At 39.2% G+C, this 6,000-nt stretch overlaps 1 protein-coding gene across 1 annotated transcript in view; it reads left to right on the top strand.

Moving 5' to 3' along the window:
- Positions 1-4,237: 4,237 nt before the first annotated feature.
- The window catches only part of LOC139118967 (beta-galactoside alpha-2,6-sialyltransferase 1-like), a 37,949-nt gene continuing 36,186 nt past the window's right edge, over positions 4,238-6,000 (top strand). Inside the window, exon 1 of the mRNA XM_070682564.1 lies at positions 4,238-4,374. The gene's annotated coding sequence lies outside the window, so the exon portion shown is untranslated. The remainder of the gene's footprint in view (positions 4,375-6,000) is intronic.

Here is a 6,000-nt window from a genome sequence, read left to right as displayed (position 1 = left end):
ACTCTACAATTCTCCTTGAAATCAAGGAGGATGGGGTTGGCAACAGTCTACATTTTTGCTAAAATACTTGCATCAAAATTCTACATTTGCTACGAAATGATGTAATGAGTCAAATTGAGCTGGAGGCATAATGGGATCAAAAGTAATTTCTTTGGTCCATATAAATTTATTTATTTATTTATTTATTTATTTATTTATTTATTTATTTATTTATTTATGTTTTTCCCAGAGACAGTATTTAATAAGTTCATAGTGGCACATGGGTTACTATATTTTATGCATGTTTCTTTCACATCAAGAATCTGCAGAATGTCCGGCGCTCGCAATCCCTGATTCACCGACATGGCTTTTTTATTAAAAAACATATATTCTTGGACATGGCATTTTACAAACAGCTTTGTACATACTGTAAAAAGATCAGTTTGGGTTAGAAAATCGAATTATCGAGTGTATGTTGAGTTTAATAATAAATTCACTTAAAATGCAAATCAGTCATGTTTTTTTACATTTATTTAAGTTACATTGCGTGGAGAATTACATATATTGCCGCAACTTTGGGCTCGGCCTGAGATTTCAGTTAGTGGAATGCCCACACCAAGAGTCGTGTTTGTAAAGTTTACATAAGACACTTTTGTGTACCAGCAGTTGACTGGTGAACCAATATTGGTGAACCAATAGAAAGAAATTCCTCTGCTCTCGCTAAGAAATAAAACAAACAACATACCAAACTCATTGTCGCCGAGAACTTCGACCCTAACCCCAAAACTTCTCAAAGGGACTCAGAGTTCAGGCAAAATTTCCTAATATAACTAAGGAAATTTCGGTCGCATTTTATACCGTATTGGGACTAGGTTTACTTCGTGAGCACCGCCACAGACGATATTTTTCTCATTGTCTGTGACACCGTTCAGGCTAGGTGTTTGTCCCCTGTCGGTTTCTTGATGTTCAGTTATTGCACAAGGATGATGTACACAGTATGACGTAAGGGTATGTCAGGGGTGGCCAATCAGCCGATTGTGAGTAATAGCATAAGACAGAAGAAACTAGACTGTCGACAGTCCCTTGTGCTTTTTTGTCTCTTATTGGTGTAGTCTCTCGCACATACCACGGTGGGGGGGGGGTCGCAAGTGTAGCCCCGGAGGCGCGAGCTGGGCATTCCGAAAGCATAAGGGAAGTTCACCAAGGATGATTTTTACATATGTGCTAGTTTTGTGATCACTAACCCCGGAAAAGCTAATTTCGCCATTTATAAACTCACGCGATTTTTTTACAAAAACCGATAGTACAGGAAGTTGCATTTTAGGGCTTGTTACAACCGATAACGTAGTAACCACAGTCCCTCTGGGGGACTGTGTAGTAACTAACCGATAACGTATCAAACCCGATAACGTAGTAAAAATGTACGGATAACGTATCAAATCAACCGATAACGTAGTAACTTTTTCTAACCGATAACGTAGTAAAAATTTATCGATAACGTAGTAATTTTTCCTAACCGATAACGTATCAACAAATTTACCGATAACGTATCAATTAATCGATAACAGATAAAATCAACTGATAACGCACGGCATTAAAACGACAAATAACGTGTCAGTTAACTGATAACGTATTTGATCAAGCGATTCATCGGAAGCGATAGATCGATCGATTTATAGATAGATAGGTCGATCGATATATCAATCACTCAATCGATAGATTGATCGAACTATCTATCGATGTTCGATAAATGGTCAATAGATCGATCGATAGATGGATCTATCCATCGATCAATCTATCGATTGATAAATTAATCGGTAGATCGATCAATAGAACGATGGATCCATCAATTCTATAGAATGATAGATCAATCGTTCTATCGATCAATCGATAATGGTCGATCGATCGATTCGATAAATTTGTCGATAGGTAGATAGATAGATCGATTAATAGATTGATCTATTATCACATAATCTCGTACTTAATTTTTTTTTTTTTCTATTTATTTTTTTCCATTTAGCGTAAATTTCTACAAATTTTAGCAGCAAATCAATGTTTTCTGGCTCTAACAGACCAATTGCAATGCCGCAATCACCAACGACCACATCGCAAATTTCGCACACATATTCGATACGTCACCGATAGAAATAACTGCCCTAATCGTAATTAACAAAAGAATATTAATGATGTATTCGCACTGTATCCATGTTATTGAAAATCTCCATCGGGTGTATTTGAGAAAGGTAAGCATATCAGTGATTAATATACAGGAACCTATTGCATATGTATGAGTGAACTCTGGTAAGCGTTTTTTTTTTTTTTTTTTATGATCAGCATTATACTATGTACGACTACTCAATAATTTTGCGATGTCTTCATTATCATAAGATGTGACTTGACGTGAATCGCGACAGAATGGATAAAAAGGAAAGAGAAAGCAATATGTTGTCTACTAAATCAGTTGACTTGGCTTGCTTACACGAGTAACTTGCAAAATTAATGAAATTTGGTTATGGGGAAATCAACTGAACGATGAGTCCAGATTTACCTGTAATTCAGTCCCAGGATGAGCGTTACATTTTAAAGACTTACTGTCGTTTTTATATACTAACGTTGTTAAATAAGTAACAAAATTTTATGATATGTGATTTTGAAAGCTGTTTTCCAAGTCCTCCCAACTTAGAAAGTGTGTCGACAAAGACACTCACATGTGTGTTGTATCTTAAATTCATCCTGCAGGAATACTTATTAATTAAGTCGCATTTCCCAAATTGATGAAATTCGATTTGTGATGTCTTGGTGATATCACGAAAGCAGTATATTCGAGGTAGATGTAATGCTGCACTGATTGATCATGAAATAAAAAGATAAACACTCCTTTAAATTCAGTTAGTTTCCATTTGAGTTTTTCTCACTGTTTCCTCTTTCAATTCCTCTCCTTTTCTTCGTACATTCCCTCTATGGATAGAGGGACTGTGTCTCCATGCTCTGACTGATCGGAGTAAATAAAATAAATGGTTATATAACCTAACCTAGCCTCTTGATTCTTTATTCATTTTACACCCCATAACAAGGACGTTTCTCTCTCATATACACATCTTGTAATTAATTAGTCAGCACAATTAGTCAACACAACTAATTATGCTAATCCATGGATTTATCAGGGATTTTATGGGTTGGTCAACATCGCGAACGATAGGAAAGGTTACTAAGGTTACATCTTTCCAATGTCGACCAACCCTTGATAAGTCCACGGATTAGCATAATTAGTTGTGTTGACTAATTAATTACAAGATGTGTATATGAGAGATAAGCGTCCTTGTAATGGGGTGTAAAATGAATAAAGAGTCAAGACGCTAGGTTAGGTTACCTAACTGACATAACCATTTATTTTATTTACTCCGATCAGTCAGAGCATGAAGTAACAGTCTCTCTATCCATAGAGGACTGTACGAAGAAAAGTAGAGGAATTGATAGAGAAAACTGTGCGAAAAACTCAAAAATAAGCTTATTAATAGTGAGTGGGTCGCCTGTGACTACACCAATAAGAGACAGAAAAGGCGGAAGGGACTGTCGACAGTCTAAGAAGAAACGAGATCTACTGTCTATGCCAATTGTACCCATATGTGAATTTACATATAACTATGCAATTCTGACGTATTTTGAACTAAATTAAAATTATGAAGGTGAAAAGTGGCTGTTCAACAGTCCTATCGCTGGGATTTAAATTTTTCCTTCCCTCCAAGTTCCCCACCAAGAAATCTCCAAAGTTCGTTTGTCTCCACAAAAATCCGTACTACCCACTCTGAACTACAAAAGTTCCGACTGCAATCTCTTTTATTATAATACGACTTGTTCTTCCCTGGCCTGTCCATTGGCAAACGTCGATTTCTATAAATATTTGCATCATCAATGCCAGCCCTATTGGCCTTTTTCAAGCTTTCAGTCGAGCAATAGAACGAAATTTCCGCATTTTTAAAATGGAAGAATGCCCGACCGCTGATACAGAAGAAATTTCACGCTTAGAAATCGCATATGAAAACCATCGTGTACGAACAGCTTTCTTGGCTGCCCCTGATTTATGCTCCTGAACTTGACTCCCTATCGTCGAATCTTCCGTTGACCTACGACCTAACGTGGATTACGTAACATGGTTGTTAATGTGTGGATACAAGCATCGAAAGATTGTCCTTAGTTTTGTTTACGTGTTTCCACCGCCCCATCATGGTGATCTCATTAATATTTGCAAATTAAGAAACTACAACCGTTCGACAAAATACAGCGACGTTTCGGCCGCTAAAGGAGGGGTGAGCAAACTGTCGACAAGAACAGTTCTTGTCGACGCTGCCTATAGCTGTCGACAATGGAACCATTCGGCGAGCACCTTCTGCAACGGTAAGACGACGACTGGTCGCATATTTTTTATTTCCCATCTCAGTGATACTGACGTTAGTGTTTAGGTACACGACGAACCGTCGTGTACCCCAAGACTGTGTGCCCCATGCTTAAAATTTGAACGAGAACGGTTTATTTACGGTTAATAACCTGTATTCCAGCTTTAGTTCGTCTGCAGTCACTTTTCCCAAGGTTCTATAGGTTTCCTATAGTCAAGCCACTTTCTCGCGTCAGACCTGCGTGTTCAAACTGAAGTGTGAGGGGTCGTTATCAACGACATACAGCTTTACATGCAAAAGCATAGTACGTGTAGGAATAGACCCGTCTACGTGTATCATGTACATGGTATTCCAAGTTCAATTTATACAATTTGGAACCCGCCTAGCATGCATAGGGTATATGTATGAGCGCAGTGGGCGAGATGCCACTTCTATCGCCAAGGACAGTCGTATCAAAGGCGGCTCATGGGTCATCTCTTTCATAGCTCCATGGGGAATACAGTATATTGTGACGGCACGAAACACGATCTGTGACTTGCTTGTAATTATGCAGATTGTTACCAATTAATTGCTTGATTGATTAATCGTCACATCTACTTTATAACATGAAGCGTGGGGTTTTTCACATGCATGGACACGATGGAGAAAACATGGAGCTAGAAACTAGAAAGCTAGCTCCGTAGAGAAAAGTAACTCAAATGGCTGGTCAACAAGCTTCCACGGAACACGGAGATAGAGCGAGACTCCCTTGCGCCTTCTCTCACCCATCGGAGGTGCTCCCACATCAACTATACATGGGGGGACTTGCATTTGCTGCTTCTAACCCCCTCCCCCCCCCCTCCTTACATTAAATACTTGCTAAATTTGGTGCATGAGTTTGTCAACATATCGAAAAATCGTGTCCGATTACCAATGCTGATCACACTGTTGTTACTGAAGACGTTAGCGATCAATACGGCGTCACTACTGACGTTAGTGATTACACACATACAGCCTCGCTTCCACTGTCCTTTATTGCAGGCAGTATTCGCTCAGGACTTATGATCAATAACTCGTTAGCAGTCAATAAGGTGAAAGACTGACCTCATGCATGAGCTGCTATAGCTGTGGGGCCATAGCTATGGTGTTTTAAGACCGGATTCCTACCTGGTTTTGACTTTTACGATTTTAGCCCCGCCACCACATATCGTAAAAGTCAATACCAGCCCGTAAAAGGCAGGATTCCCGTCTGAAAACACCACAGCTATGGACCCACAGCAAAAGCTGCTAATATTTGGTCAGGGCATGGAGGTAGTCTCTTCCTACCTCCATGGTCAGGGCGATTACCCCCCCCCCCCCCGTTAGTATCTGTAGATCAAATAATTGCAGGATATTAGGAGGGTAATTAACAGATATGGACTGTTTTCTTTGAAATGTAATACAGAGATAGTGAGGGCATGAGCTACCTCCATGGCGAGTGTAAGTAAAAACAAGCACGGCACAGGTAAAGCATGTATAATACAATGATTAATATATGACAGTCACTAATCATAACTCACAGGCGAACACTGCCTGCAACACTATATATTAGAATGGGATGCCGTGAATAGAGAAAAAAAACCCCGAGCCACAGCGCCTTGTCAGGAAT

The sequence above is a fragment of the Ptychodera flava genome, chromosome 19 (genome assembly GCF_041260155.1).
Source record: "Ptychodera flava strain L36383 chromosome 19, AS_Pfla_20210202, whole genome shotgun sequence".
NCBI lineage: Eukaryota > Metazoa > Hemichordata > Enteropneusta > Ptychoderidae > Ptychodera > Ptychodera flava.
Note: the sequence above shows the minus strand (reverse complement) of the source record. Positions and strands in the feature narration are given on the sequence as shown.